This window comes from Dendrobates tinctorius, unplaced genomic scaffold (assembly GCF_039654945.1).
Source record: "Dendrobates tinctorius isolate UK_male_01 unplaced genomic scaffold, ASM3965494v1 ptg000173l, whole genome shotgun sequence".
NCBI lineage: Eukaryota > Metazoa > Chordata > Amphibia > Anura > Dendrobatidae > Dendrobates > Dendrobates tinctorius.
In genome coordinates, this window is record NW_027361840.1 from 3786902 (window position 1) to 3803437 (window position 16536).

Here is a 16536-nt window from a genome sequence, read left to right on the forward strand (position 1 = left end):
TATAGGGCAAGGAACAATAAAACATACTAAAAAGCTGATAACTTGTCTAAAAACATAAGGACACGATGGACCATAATTGCTGCTTATGTTATAATAATCATAGAAGATATGAGAAGGACACAAGTAGGTAAGCGGTAAACTGCCATGTCACTGACCAAATAATTAAACCGGTAACCAAATCCTGCACATAGGCCATAGAAAAAGAAGGCACATATACCCGCACAGTAACAACACGTGTCCCAAATTACCTGATGAGCGCAAGTGCAAGCAAGCAAGTACAGGGTCCATCGTGTCCTTATGTTTTTTGATAAGTTATCAGCATTTTAGCATGTTTTATTGTTCCTTCCCCTGTAATCCAATAAAGCAATTTTATATTATGACCTTGAGTTGTCTTGGAAGTTTTTCTTCCTCCCCTTTGTGAATTTTGACAATTGGTCCCTTTACAGTCTATGGTATTTTTATTAATGTGGGATAATATCTACAATTTGCTTGGTATGTTATTATTTATAGTATCCCATTTGACATCCATACCTCTGTATACTACTCTTTTTGTCTAATAAAGCTTGTTGAAAGGCTATAGCACAGCCAATCAGCAAGCCTTTAGACTGTGGGCACTTCCAAAGCCATCACAGCAATTACAAGTATTGACATAGCTGTAATTTGCTGGCGTAGCATGTGACCAGGCCTGTATAAAGGCCAGATCACGAGTCAGCCGCCATTCTGTTCTGATTAGTGTAGAGATAGGATGCAGCTGGAGTGAGGGACAGATAGTGACTGCGCACTCTGCAACAACACTCTGTGTACTCTGCAACCCATATCTGGGGTAGCACTGTACTAAAAGCCACTCTGTGTACTCTGCACCCATATCTGGGGTAATACTGTACTAAAAGCCACTCTGTGTACTCTGCACCCATATCTGGGGTAATACTGTACTAAAAGCTTCTCTGTGAACTCTGCACCCCCACCTCTGGGAGTACTGTGCTAAAAGCCGCTCTGTGCACTCTGCACCCATATCTGGGGTAGTACTGTACTAAAAGCCACTCTGTGTACTCTGCACCCATATCTGGGGTAATACTGTACTAAAAGCTTCTCTGTGAACTCTGCACCCCCGCCTCTGGGAGTACTGTGCTAAAAGCCACTCTGTGTACTCTGCACCCATATCTGGGGTAATACTGTACTAAAAGCTTCTCTGTGAACTCTGCACCCCCGCCTCTGGGAGTACTGTGCTAAAAGCCACTCTGTGTACCCTGCATCCCCCACCTGTGGGAGTACTGTGCTAAAAGCCGCTCTGTGTACTCTGCACCCATTGCCTGTGGGAATATTGTGCTAAAAGCTGCTCTGCGTACTCTGCACCTATATCTGTGGGAGTACTGTCCTTTAAGCCCCTGTGTGTACTCTGAAATCTCCTGTCTGTGAGAGTCCTGTTCTTTAAGCTGCTGTGTGCACTCTACACTCTCCTATCTGTGAGAGTACTGTCCTTTAAGCCGCCGTGTGTACTCTGCACCCATATCTGTGGGATCACTGTCCTTTATGCTGTCATGTGTACTCTGCAACTCCCTTCCTATGAGAGCTCTGTTATTTAAGACGCTGTGTGTACTCTTCACCCTCCTGCCTTTGGGAGTACTGTCCTTTAGGCCATGTGCCCACGTTAGCATTTTTAAACGCTCAGAAACCAGGACTCCTTCCCAGAAAACGCGCGTTTTTGATGCATTTTTTTCTGCGCGTTTTCTGGGAACATTGAAAAAAGCTAAAAACATGGAGCAATGCGGAAATTAATGAGCATGCTGCATTTTTAGCCGCTAAGTATTTCCTCAGCGGAAAAAAACGCATGCATTGGCATAAAAAGCCAAAAATGCATTAAATTTAATGAGAAGCTTCTTTTAAGCATTTCTGCAGCGTCTGATCCGGCTCAAGCGCTGCGGAAACGCTTACAAAAATGCAACGTGGGCACACAGCCTTAACCTGCTCTGTGTACTGTACATTCCCCTGTCTGTGGGAGTGCATTCCATTAAGCTTCTGTGTGTACTCTGCACTGATACGTGGACCAGTAAGCTCAGTCAGGGATGTTACATCTCCCTAACTGCCTACTAGGTAAATGTAGTGGTGGCTGGGACAGAGGCGGAAGGCATTCTACCTGACATCCTATCACCACCCAGTATTGCTGGATGTTTATCTCTCCAGGTTGCCTCCTACTCATACCTTCACTTCCTCCACCGCCTCCTCATTTGGTCACAGGAAGACCTGCACCACCATCTTCAGCACAGTCAGGGGGAAACAGCAGCAAGCTATTCTTAAACTCCTGCTTGGGGGACTAATCCCACACCGCACAGGAGCTGTGGATGGGGATCAAACAGCAGATGTGTGGTTGGTGCCGGTGTTCTATTCTATTATTTACCCCTGATTCATTGTGTACTTCCATATGCTGCTGGCACATTGCGCCTTATTGATACATTTAGAGGAACAACACAATTGTTTTTTTATTTTTTATATTTGCTGCTGTGTTGTCCGACTTTAAGGGGGTGACAGAGGCCGCCATATGCCTCCCGCCTATATACAGTGTGTTAGAATCTGTTCAGTTTGTGACTATCCGCCATTTTCTTGTAGTGTTCTGGCTGCTGGTCTTTTTTCCCTGGTGCTGAGTTTGTCTTGAGTCAGGTGATTGTATCACCCTTTATTAACCTGCACCTGTCTCCCATTCCTTGCTGGAAATCAGTGTTAATCTCCTTGAAGTCTGGCTTGGAGCCTTGCTCTCTGTGTGTTTAATTAGTGCAGTTCTGGGACCTCTGGTTCTGCTAGTCTTAGTTTCCGTTTTCAGTTTGTTTCTGCAGTCTCCTCTTTGTTTTCTATTAGGAGGTGACCCATTTTTGTACCCAGTCCTTAGATATTTCAGAGACCCCCTTCCCCCGATCTATTTGTCTTCTCTTAAGATTAGCCTAGGATCGTCGGTGGGTCTATTCACAAGGAATGGGTCGCCCACTCCATCGTAGGGTGTAAGCCTAGTCGCAGTGCAGGGTCAGTTCTCCCCTTCCTACCCTAGTCCTGTGCCGCAGTACCGTAACACAGTGTTGGCAAATATTGCAGATAAATAATATTGTTAGTTTAGTGTCTTGTCTTTTCCTTATGGGGTTATTCAATCCCCAAATATATCGAAGAGACATGACATTGTTAGTTTAGTTTATATTTCCCCTTCCCTTCCTTTTGTTTTGCCCTTTGTATGTCTTAATAAAGCAACTTAAAAACCTATTCCGAACCACTTATCCTTCCCTTCCCCTTGTCTTACATAAAAATGTAACTTCTGCATTTAATGATCAATGTGAAATATTACTGTTATTTCTTAAAATTTTAATAAAGTTATTTGGAAAATGGAATATGAGCTGCTTCCTAGAGTTTTATGAATGTTTACGTTATTATATTGTGTATGTACTTTACATTTACTTGGTATAGGAGTAGTGAAAGATATAAAAGATAGAATAGAAGGGTAGCAGTAGGATAGGACAATATTGGGAACAGATTAGTGGGGCACAATAAAGGTAGGAAATGGAAATGCCAGGATAAGCTTAGTTGAATAAGGGGTTCCAGTTTAGGAGGAGTTAGAGATGGGTGTAATAAAGAGCAGTGAATGATAGTGTGAAACTTCGTATTTAGTGAGGACTACTGATGTAGCAGTGAGAGAGGGCAAATAGATAGCCCTGGGGGTGAAGATTGCTGAGGCAATGAGGGACCCCAGGCTGAGCAGCGTGCGAGTGGTCAGCATCTATTGAAGCAACCATTCCAAAGGGGATCAGGGGCTAATGGCCGGGACTAGGCAGAGCTGAGTGTACCTCAGAAAAGGGAATGGGAGCAAGATGGTGGACCTAGGGGCACGGACGCTGCAAACGAGAAAGAAGTATATGCGGGACAGAGATTGTTGGAAGAGACAGGGATACAAGTGTCTTCAGGAAGGAAGTTGTCAGAGAAGGCAGGAAAAGCTCAAGGAATGCCAATGTATGTGAACTGTGTTATGGCTGTATCAAGAACCCTGCTTTCAAGTAAAGTTGAACTGTTGAGTATGAACATGGAGTCTGGACTTTTTTGTGTGAACCGTTTAACTGAAGCTGAGATTACAGAATCAAAAGAAACCCTGGGGTCTAATATGAGTGTTCTATTTGGTACATATCACACACAACAGACGGGACTTTGTCTTTCCTTTGTGGCGTGCCAGGGTGTGGGAATGCAACAGCACCTAAACGGGGATTGACGTTTGAGGACAATTTGCATATTCCATGTGCCTTCTGGGAAAAACGAAGAGTCTCCCTCAGCAAGAAGATTGTTGGGTACAGCCAGGACCAGCTGCTTGGAAAGCATCACCAAATTGGGGATTGAAGCTTGAGGAGGTCAATTTGCATATTCCAGGTGCCCTCTGGGAAAAGCGAAGAGTCTCCCTCAGCAAGAAGATCGTTGGGTACAGCCGGGACCAGCTGCTTGGAAAGCATCGCCAAACCGCGCACCTTGCGGGCATTATTGCAAGAAAGCTTGGCTGGTTTGTGAGATACAATGTCTGAGAATTATGAGTTTTTTTTCTGTAAAAGATGTTTCTAGAACCCTAGAAATCCTCCATCCTATGACAATGTAGACTGCCAGCTTTGCAGCACCCCCCTTCTCTTCACACACACCAGTGTCTTCATGTGCAGAGCCCTGTGAAACTTGAAACCAGCATTTCCTGTGAGCTAGGAATGTTAATTAGCTGAGTGGAAAAGATGTCCCTTTGTTTAAGACATGTGTAGGAGTAGAACTTTAAGAGACCACATTGCAAAAACCATACAAAGCAGAGACAGAATAATCATATTTTTGTGATCTGAGCAGTCCCAGCTTCGCTACGGTGCCTTTTGCGTAGTCCTCGGACGTCCAGAGACTGAGATATGGATTGCACCCAAATAGAATGTCCCAGTTATGGCATGTTTGGTGTTTTCGGATTCTATTCGGTTAATTACAACCAATGATACCAAATATTTGTTTGTGCAAGCTCCTCTCACTAAGTTATGGTTATTCTAAAGTTGGTAGCCAAATCATAACTTGAAGAGGGAGAGGTGGGCTCTCTCCAGACTGCCCCTTTCGGTGATGTCACACACCAGGGGCTATAAGGTACTGCTCCCGTACAGGGAGGGCAGAGCAGCTCAAATCCTGGTGCCAAAGAGACATGCAGATGAGCGGTGACGTTTGGTAAGCCGCCCCTCCCCCACTCAGCCACATGGTTTTGCCTAAAGAGTCATGAACAACCATGAGTGTACTTTCTGCTTTCATACATTCTTTTGTTTCATATTTGTAACTGTACATATGTAATGTCTCAACTTTATAGTAACTTTTATCTGTAATCACTGCCCCTTTTGGGAAATAAATGATAAAATTATTCAGTTTGTCTCCATGCTCTAAGAAACGAACTAAGCGCCTCTTTTAGATAATCGCTACTAATTCAACGGGTTTGCCAAGGACCCTCTTAATTAACTCTGTGAATTAAGTAAACTGGTGGCAGCGCATTGTGTACGGTTGTTGTGGCTAGTTGGCAGTCCAGAAGGGTCTTATATTGCTGAATGAGGGGCTGCGGCCACAGCATTGATAATTCCCTCACTGCAGTAGCCTAACCGCCGGTCCACAACAAGCAGCCCATCCGGTGACCAATTATCCTAGGTGCAGTTCCCTGACTGACCTGAAGGTAAGGGGGGCGCCGGAGAGCTGCGAGTTCCAAAGTGGAACTGAGAAAGTGGGATATACATAAATCCCCGCAGTTCGTAGAAGATTGATAGCAGTGGTGGGGCACCCAAAATACCCCCCTGCGGCAAATTGTTAGAGCGAGATTAGCTTGCTGGATATTTTTGTCACATGGTGCCAGTGGTGGGATAACTAAGATAAGCCCCCACTGTGCCTGTGATAGCCGTGTGCCGGCAGTGTGCTGCGTCCCTCCGTCCGCTGATACACCCGTGTCAGTGGTGGGATTGTGACATAGTGGTGACACAGGGTCCGCTGTCCGTCGCATTTTGGTGGCAGCGGGACCCCCGTTCGTCACATATTGGCGAACAGCGGCGGGCTGTTCCTCACATATTGGCAGAGCGGTGGGATAATCCTAGAGCATTAGTGATTTGGTTTGAGCAATCATTCCTCTCACTAAAAACCTGCACGGTCCTGTGGGAATCCTGCATCATAGGTTTTGGAAAACAGACTCAGTGGTTACTAGTCCTGAGACATTTGTGTGTACGTGCAAGTATCCCCTCCCGTTTCTTCATTTTTCTTTTCTATTTTTTATTTGGCAACCATGGCGGCAGTGAGAGTGGAGTGGTATAAGCATCAGAAGAAGGAAGCCCTTGCTGCAGTATGCACGTACCGAGGCATTGACGCCGCAAGCAGAACCAGAGATCAAATGATCACGGCTCTGGTGCAGCTGGACAACACCCAGGGTTCAGCGGACGCAGAAATTGGCCCAAGTGACAATGGGGCTGCAGCAGAGGCTCCACTCATGAGCGCTGGCCCCACATTCAACCAGAGCGTGGTGGACCCCTATCTGCAAATGGCCTTGGACGCAATCCCTGCCGAAGACTGTGAGGCACGGGTGAAGCTGATCCAGCATGCACAGGAGAGAGCTGAGCGTCAAGCAGAGGCTGAGAGCCGAGCGCCAGGCTCAGAGGGCCCATGAACTAAAGATGCTCCGACAAGGGGGAACGTCCTCCATAGCCCGGAGCAGTGAGCCCAGCAGCGTCCAGACTCCTAAACCCCGGCCAGAGCATTTTCCCATGATGGAAAAGGACGGGGACTTGGACACGTTTCTGCGAGCCTTTGAGAAAGCCTGCAGACAGTACCGGCTGCCCCCTGAACAATGGGCCAGGTACTTGACCACAGGGCTAAAAGGCAAAGCCCTGGAGGCGTTTGCTTCTCTTCCACCAGAAGCCGATGACGACTATGATGCCATAAAGCAGGCTCTGATCGCCAAATATCGGCTGACACCTGAGGTATACCGAAAGAAGTTCCAGCACCTCCAACGTGGCCCACACGATAGCTATAGCGATGTGATGCAAGGACTCAGGACCCACTTTGACCAGTGGATCCATGGACTGTCCGTTGAATCCTTTGAGCAGCTACGCGACCTGATGATCAAAGACCAGTTCCTGCATCTCTGCCCAGCTGAGGTCCGACAGTTCATCCTGGACCGTGAACCAACAAATGCGGACAAAGCGGCGCAGATCGCCGACAACTACGAGGCCAACCGGAAGCCAGAGACGGAGAGGCCAGTCACCACCAGCTGGAGAGGGGGTAAGCCTGCAACCAACCCCAGTGCCCCAGATAGCTGTCTCTCCAGAGGCCCTGTCCCTGTTGCCAACACCAGGCCTACTACTGACCGTCGCCTGTGTCACCACTGCCAGCAGCCTGGTCACCTCTTCTACAGCTGTCTGGATAGGCTGAAGAACCCCCCAGCCAAGGCCTCTGGGCCCAACGCCTCTGTTCTTTTGGTGCGAGGTGTGGTTGGGAGGGCTGACGAAAACGTTCAACCTGTTCAGGTGGGGGCCCGTCTTGCTACAGGCCTCAAGGACACCGGGGCTGAACGAACCCTCATCTGTCCTGGACTGGTGGCCCCTGAAGAGTTTGTTGAGGGGAAAACCCTGACTGTCACCGGGATTGGAGGCACCCGTTGTCCCTTGCCAGTGGCCCAGGTTTTTCTTGATTGGGGTGCTGAGAGCGGGTTGAGGGAGGTGGGAGTGTCTGAAAACCTGCCCACTGATGTTTTATTGGGGACTGACTTGGGGCGGATGGTTGCATATTATGTCCCTGACACCCTTCCCCAATCTGATAATAAGGGTAACATTAACCCTGATGATGATGATGGGAAACTGAATGTGTTACCTGCTAATGCCTTGATGAGTAGTGATGCAACTAACAACCATTCTTTCCCCAGGTATGATGCTGATGGTGATGTGAATGTACCAAAGCAATCTGATATCCATTCTTGTCCTAGGAATGGTGATAATGATGATGATGATGATGATGTATCTGTGCCGACTGAACCTGTTAACCATTTCTTTGAAACGATAGATGTGTCCACAGGTACCGAAGTGCTCAGCCACGTCACTCTGCGGAGTGAGACGGCTGAGGAACCCCTGGCAGGAGCAAGCAACGGTGCTCAAGGAAATGGGGAGGTGTGTTGTGAGTTCATTTTCCCCTTCACTTGTGATGTCTGATGAGCTCCCTCTGCTGGTGAAGGGAGGTAGTGAAATTGAGTTGAATGGGAAGAACCTGTCATCTGAACAGGTGGAGTGTGATTGGACATCCGGAATCTCTGAGTGGATATAAGGCAGCCGACGCCCTGCTTTTTTGCTGGTGATCCTTTCTGCTCAGAGCTCTGGCATCCAGTTTAGTTCCTGTCTACTAAAAGCTAAGTTATTGCCCTGCTACTATTCCATGAGATTTTGTCTGGTTTACTTAGTGTTTGCGTTCAGCCAGCCCTTGCTGGGACTGGCTGAATTCCATTTTTGTCTCTGATCAGTTTATCTCTTTGCGCTGTTTTCAGAATATACCTGAGTGCTGATATAGAGTTTTTGAAGTCTAGCGACTTCAGGGACTTTTTTCCTATCAGACTGTTGGGACATTTTTTGTAGGGTTTTTGCGGATTGCAGCCAGCATCTTTTCTGTCCTGTCCTATCTAGTTAGTTGGGCCCCATCGTTTGCTCAGTCTGTCTTTCTGTCTGCGTTTGTGCTTTTATCTGTTTTTCACCAACAATACATGTTGGGCTGTCTATTGCTTTGGGGTCTGCTCTGGGGAAGTTTAGATTCCCCCTTTCTTTCTTTAGGCTTATTTAGCTCTCCGGCTGTGACGAGGGGTCTAGGACCACCGTAGGAACCCCCCACGGCTACTGCTAGTTGTGGTGAATAGGATCAGGGGTCTGCAATCCGCTAGTTACCAACTTCTCAGGTTTTCTGGACTTAGCTTGTATTTTTGTTTTCTCCTCCTCCGGTGACTCATTCATAAAAGAGGTGCATGGGGACCATGAGGAAGGTAATGCCATGCAGCTGACCAGTGCCACCGAGGAAGGTAACTGGCCCATAAGTAGCACTGCTCCTGAAGTGTTGGGGGTGGATGGGGAGGTAGGGCCCATGGCAGCACCGATTGGTGGGTCTGTAAAAATCCCCAGGGAGGCAGCATACATAGCAGCTGTCACACGCAGTCAGAATGCCCAGATCGCAGGTAGCGCACTGTCTTCTGGACCCTCTTCTGCTACAGGAGAGACTGAACCAGAGGTGAACCCAGAGCTGGTTCCAGAGGGTCCCAGTAAGGAAGGTACCCTGACATCACTTCTGGCAGCCTCCAGCAAGGAGTTCCAGGCTGATCTGCACTCAGATGCGAGTCTGGAGAAATTGAGAGGTCTCGCCAAGATGCCCACCTCCGAATCTGATAAGGAGAGTATGTTCTGGGAACGAGGAAGGTTGTACCAGGAGACAGTACCCGGAGATTCCCAAAAGGAGTGGTTGAGGGAAAGACAGCTAGTCATTCCCCTACAGTTCAGAACTGAGTTGTTGCGGATTGCCCATGAGATTCCACTCGCTGGACACTTGGGGATCAGCAAAACAAAGGCTCGGCTGTCTCAACACTTCTATTGGCCCAAGATGGGGACAGATGTGACACAATACTGCCGTTCCTATAACACCTGTCAAAAAGTGGGTAAGGCGGGGCCTGCTCTTAAGGCTCCCCTTATTCCTTTGCCGGTGATAGAGGAGCCTTTCCAGAGGATTGCGGTGGACATTGTAGGCCCGCTGGCTGTCCCCAGCAGCTCTGGAAAGCAATACATTCTCACCGTGGTAGACTACGCTACCCGGTACCCAGAGGCAGTAGCTCTGTCTTCAACCAGGGCAGATAAGGTGGCTGACGCACTGGTGACCATCTTTTCAAGGGTAGGATTTCCCAGGGAGATGCTTACCGATCAAGGGACCCAATTCATGTCTCGCCTAATGGAGGCTCTCTGTGAGAAAATGCAGGAGAAGCACCTGGTATCGAGTGCGTATCACCCACAGACTAATGGTTTGTGTGAACGCAGATGCTCAGCATGCTGGTTGAGACCCAAGGGCGCGACTGGGAGCGGTACCTCCCACACCTGCTGTTCGCTTAAGTTCCGCAGGCCTCGACCGGGTTCTCCCCCTTCGAGCTCCTGTACGGCAGGCTAGTCCAGGGACCCCTTAGGTTGATAAGAGAATCCTGGGAAGATGAGCCAAACCCTACAGAAGTGTCCATCGTGGATTATGTCATGCGCTTCCGTGACAAGATGCAGACCTTGACGCAGTTGGTGCATGACAAAATGACGCAGGCTCAGGCTGACCAGAATCACTGGTATGACCAGAACGCCCGGGAGTGGACCTACCAGGTGGGTCAAAAGGTGTGGGTGCTGATCCCCATACCAACGGATAAGCTTCAGGCAGCCTGGGAAGGCCCATACGTCGTCCACCAACAGCTCAACCCGGTCACCTACGTGGTCACGCTTGACCATGCTCGGGGTAGGCGCATGGCCTTTCACATCAGTATGCTGAAGGCGCACTACGAACGTGAAGCTTGCATCCTACCGGTCTGCAACCTGCCCGAAGATGGGGAGGAAGATCCCCTGCTGGACATGCTGGCCCAAGCCAAGGCCAATGGGTCCCTTGAGGACATGGAGATAAGTGGTTTGCTAACCGTATCCCAGCGGTCGCAGTTGATGGAAATCCTGGAACCCTTCCGGGACGTGTTCACCAACCGACCTGGGAGGACAGAGTTAGCGGTTCATGAGGTGGACACCGGGAATCATGCCGCATTACGGCAAACACCTTATCGGATCTCTGAGGCGGTGCAACAGGTCATGCGCCAATAGATGGATGAGATGTTAGGGCTGGGGGTGATTCGACGGTCAAAAAGCACGTGGGCTTCACCTGTAGTCCTCGTGCCTAAAAAGGATCGAACCACCTGGTTCTGCATGGACTACAGGGGGCTCAACTCCATCACAACCTCTGATGCCCACCCGATGCTGCGCATCGAGGATCTGCTTGAGCGGCTGGCAAAAGCAAGGTACATATCCATCATGGATTTGAGTCGGGGATACTGGCAGATTCCCCTGAGCCCTGAGGCGCAGGAGAAATCCGCCTTTATCACCCCCTTTGGACTGTACGAGTCCACAGTCATGCCCTTCGGCATGAAAAATGCCCCTGCCACTTTCCAGCGGATGGTCAACCACCTGCTTTGGGGCCTGGAGGAGTACGTGGTGGCGTATGTATGTAGCATGCATGTAGTATGTATGTAGTATGTATGTAGGATGCATGTAGTATGTATGTAGTATGTATGTAGCATGTAGTAAGTATGTAGCATGCATGTAGTATGTATGTAGTATGTATGTAGCATGTAGTATGTATGTAGCATGCATGCAGTATATATGTAGTATGTATGTAGCATGTAGTATGTATGTAGCATGCATGTAGTATGTATGTAGTATGCATGTAGTATGCATGTAGTATGTATGTAGCATGTAGTATGTATGTAGCATGCATGTATTATATATGTGGTATGTATGTATGTAGCATGTAGCATGCATGTAGTATGCATGTAGTATGTATGTAGTATGTATGTAGTATTTTTTTTTTTTTTTAACATTTAACACATTAGCCGGATGATGGGACTACTACTGTCCCATCATTGGCTAATGTGTCAACCACTGTCATGGTAGCAGGCATCGCCAGATGGGACTTGTAGCCCCATCGGACGATGCCTGCACAGACCCCCGGACATCAGCACAGCCCCCCGGCAGGCCGGCACAGCCCCCCGGCAGGCCGGCACAACCCCCCGGCAGGCCGGTACAGACCCCCACAGGGTGCACAGACCACCGGCAGGCCGGCACAGCCCCCCGGCAGGCCGGTACAGACCCCGGGCAGTCCACACAGCCCCCCGGCAGGCCGGCAGAGACCCCCGGAAGGCCCGAAATGACGGCGCATCATGTCCCTAGTCTCACTTTATCCCACACAGCTTTTACCATAAAGTGAGACTAGGGACTTTTTTTTTTAAGTGGCGGAGGAATACAGTGCGGAAGGATACCTACCTTCCGTCATTGGATTCCTGCATCCCGTAGAGAGAGGCAGCATCAGCTGATGCTGCAGTTCTCTACCCAAGATCATCGTGGGACACACTCGTGGACTGCTTCGGATCATGGGTGAGTATTTTTGTGGTTTGTTATGTTAATATTTATTCCGTAAAAGACAATGGCTTCGGGGAACAATGTGACAAGTATTGGTAAGTATGTTACTCTATGTTATATGTACTGTATGTCTATGTATGTATTGTATGAATGTATTGTATGTAGCATGCATGTAGTATGTATGTAGTATGTATGTAGCATGTATGTAGCATGTAGTATGTATGTAGCATGCATGTAGTATGTATGTAGTATGTATGTAGCATGTAGTATGTATGTAGCATGCATGTAGTATATATGTAGTATGTATGTAGCATGTAGTATGTATGTAGCATGCATGTAGTATATATGTAGTATGTAGTATGTATGTAGCATGCATGTAGTATGTATGTAGTATGTATGTAGCATGTAGTATGTATGTAGCATGCATGTAGTATATATGTAGTATGTATGTAGTATGTATGTAGCATGTAGTATGTATGTAGCATGCATGCAGTATGTATGTAGCATGCATGTAGTATATATGTAGTATGTATGTAGTATGTATGTAGCATGTAGTATGTATATAGCATGCATGTAGTATGTATGTAGCATGCATGTAGTATATATGTAGTATGTATGTAGCATGTAGTATGTATGTAGCATGCATGTAGTATATATGTAGTATGTAGTATGTATGTAGCATGCATGTAGTATGTATGTAGTATGTATGTAGCATGTAGTATGTATGTAGCATGCATGTAGTATATATGTAGTATGTATGTAGCATGTATGTAGCATGTAGTATGTATGTAGCATGCATGCAGTATGTATGTAGCATGCATGTAGTATATATGTAGTATGTATGTAGCATGTAGTATGTATATAGCATGCATGTAGTATGTATGTAGCATGCATGCAGTATGTATGTAGCATGCATGTAGTATATATGTAGTATGTATGTAGTATGTATGATGCATATATGTAGTATGTAGTATGTATGTAGCATGTAGTATGTATGATGCATTTATGTAGTATGTATGTAGTATGTATGTAGCATGCATGTAGTATGTATGTAGCATGCATGTAGTATGTATGTAGCATGTAGTATGTATGTAGCATGCATGTAGCATGCATGTAGTATGTATGTAGCATGCATGTAGTATGTATGTAGCATGCATGTAGTATGTATGTAGCATGCATGTAGTATGTATGTAGCATGCATGTAGTAAGTATGTAGTATGTATGTAGCATGTAGTATGTATGTAGCATGCATGTAGTATATATGTACTATGTATGTAGCATGTAGTATGTATGTAGTATTTTTTTTTTTTTTTTTTACATTTAACACATTAGCTGGATGATGGGACTACTACTGTCCCATCATCATTTTTCCAATTCCGATACCGGAAGTCTCATAGACTTGAATGGGACTTCCGGTATTGGCATCGGCGATACCGATACTTTTTTTAAAGATCGGCCGATCCATTCCGATCCGATATTTTGAAGTATCGGACGGTATTGCTCAACTCTAGTCATGAACAACCGTGAGTGTACTTTTTGCTTTCATCCATTCTTTTGTTTCATATTTGTAACTGTACATATGTAATGTCTCAACTTTATAGTAACTTTTATCTGTAATCACTGCCCCTTTTGGGAAATAAATGATAAAATTATTCAGTTTGTCTCCATGCTCTAAGAAACGAACTAAGCGCCTCTTTTAGATAATCGCTACTAATTCAACGGGTTTGCCACAGACCCTCTTAATTAACTCTGTGAATTAAGTAAACCGTGACTGATGGCAGCGCGTTGTGTATGGTTGTTGTGGCTAGTTGGCAGTCCAGAAGGGTCTTATATTGCTGAATGAGGGGCTGCGGCCACAGCATTGATAATTCCCTCACTGCAGTAGCCTAACCGCCGGTCCACAACAAGCAGCCCGTCCGGTGACTAATTATCCTAGGTGCAGTTCCCTGACTGACCTGAGGGTAAGGGGGGTGCCGGAGAGCTGCGAGTTCCAAAGTGGAACTGAGAAAGTGGGATATACATAAATCCCCGCAGTTCATAGAAGATTGATAGCAGTGGTGGGGCACCAAAATACCCCCCTGCGGCAAATTGTTAGAGCGAGATTAGCTTGCTGGATATTTTTGTCACATGGTGCCAGTGGTGGGAAAACTAAGATAAGCCCCCAATGTGCCTGTGATAGCCGTGTGCCGGCAGTGTGTCGCGTCCCTCCATCCGCTGATACACCCGTGTCAGTGGTGGGATTGTGACATAGTGGTGACACAGGGTCCGCTGTCCGTCGCGCTTTGGCGAACAGCGGCGAGCTGTTCCTCACATGGTTGAATAGATTACACAAGAAGGAAGACACACAGCAAGTCAGCAGGATCTAGGAGCAGCATGGCAGATGTGACAACCTACATGGCGAGCTATAACATGTGGTACATGTTCACAGATGGACCAAAAGAAGAATCCAACTTCACCTGCCAGTAGTGTACACTACTGGCCCTTTTAGAAGAAAAGGTGTGGGGTCTAGAAAAAAGAATTGCAACTTTGAAACTCAGCAAAGAAAATGAAGACTTCCTAGACAGAACAGAAGCAGCTCTACTGGAGACAGAAGGTGAGGAAAGTGTCAGAGAACCTCCAAAAGCAGATGAGTGGAAGCATGTGACCAAAATAAGCAAGAAGATCATAGAGACATCACCAACCACACAACTGAGAAACTGATACCAAGGCCTTGTTGAGGATGAAGATGGCAAACCAAGGGTGAAGCAAAGAAGAAAAGGGCACACAGCAACACCCAGAAGTGACAACAAAAAGTACAGCCAAGAAGCGAAGAAGAAAGGTGGTGGTGGAAGACTCACTACTGAGTCACAGAAGCAGCCATCTGCAGATCGAACATAGCCGCAAGAAAATTATGCTGCCTCCCAGGTTTAAAGATCCAAGGATGTGACTGATAGGATACCAAAGCTCATCAGTTCCAAGGACATCCACCCATATCTTCTGATACATGTTGGCACCAATGACACGGCAAGGAAGGACCTACCAACAATCTGCAATGATTTTGATGCGAACAACTGGCTAAGACGATGGTGCAGACAACAAGGATTTGGATTCCTGGACCACGGTGTGAATTATCTGTATGACGGACTCCTCACCAGAGACGGACTACACCTCAAGAAACCTAGGAAACACACATTCGCCAGAAGACACGCTACACTCATCAGGAGGGCGTTAAACTTGAAGAAGAGAGGACGGGAAGAAAAGCGTTAGACACGAACATGAAGCCAGAAAATATACTAATGAAGGATATGAGGTGTGGCAAAGAAGATGCAAGACAACATAGTCCGTAGGGAGGAAAGAAAATTTCTAAAACACTCTACAGGGTATTAGATTGGAACAAAACAAAATCCTCTAAACTGCATGCTCGCAAACGCCAGAAGCCTGACAAACAAGATGGAAGAACTAGAAGCAGAAACATCTACAGGTAACTATGACATAGTGGGAATAACAGAGACATGGTGAGATGAAAGCTATGACTGGGCAGTTACCTTACAGGGGTACAGTCTGTTTAGAAAGGATTGGAAAAATTGGAGAGGAGGAGGGGTTTGACTTTATGTAAAGTCTTATCTAAAGTCCACTGTAAGGGAGGATATTAGCGAAGGGAATGAGGAAGTCGAGTCCATATGGGTCAAAATACATGGAGGGAAAAATAGTAACAACATTTTCATTGGGGTCTGTTACACCCCCCCAAATATAACATAAATCATGGAAAGTCTACTACTAAGGCAGATAGATATTATCTGTGTTACTAAGGCAGATAGATGAAGCTGCAACCCATAATGAGGTCCTTGTTATGGGCGACTTTAACTACCCGGATATTAACTGGGAAACAGAGACCAGCGAAACCCATAAAGGTGACAGGTTTCTGCTAATAACCAAGAAGAATTATCTCTCACTATTGGTGCAGAATCCAACCAGAGGAGCAGCACTTTACACCTAATACTATCTAATAGACCTGAAAAATAAAATGCAAAGAGAGGCGCAATGAGTGTACCTGTGTTAGAATTAAATTCCCTAACTGAATCAACAGGGTGCTCACCTTACAGGGTTGTGCCACCCTGGCACAACCACGGTGTGAACGTGAATGGTAGTTGGGGAGTGTATCCTCGCAGCCCAGAAGGGCACTGCACGTGGCTGTCAGCAATCTCTGCCCTCCTGGTCAGTCCATCTCTCACAGGCTTCCGGACGTGATGTTGAGACCAATGCCAGCCGTAAGTGAACACCAAGGGTCCCAGAGCTTCCCAGCACCGCCCAGCAATCGCAGGTTCTCCCACAAACAGCTGCCCTCCAAGCTGCTCCTGCCGCTAATCCTCAGAGAGGAAAATTCCATGTG

The 16536-nt window shown here is 46.9% G+C and overlaps 1 long non-coding RNA gene across 7 annotated transcripts in view; it reads right to left on the minus strand.

Annotated features, from left to right (window-relative positions):
• LOC141053973 (uncharacterized) overlaps positions 1 to 16536 on the minus strand; it is a 165403-nt gene that overhangs the window by 107961 nt on the left and 40906 nt on the right. The window lies entirely within an intron of this gene.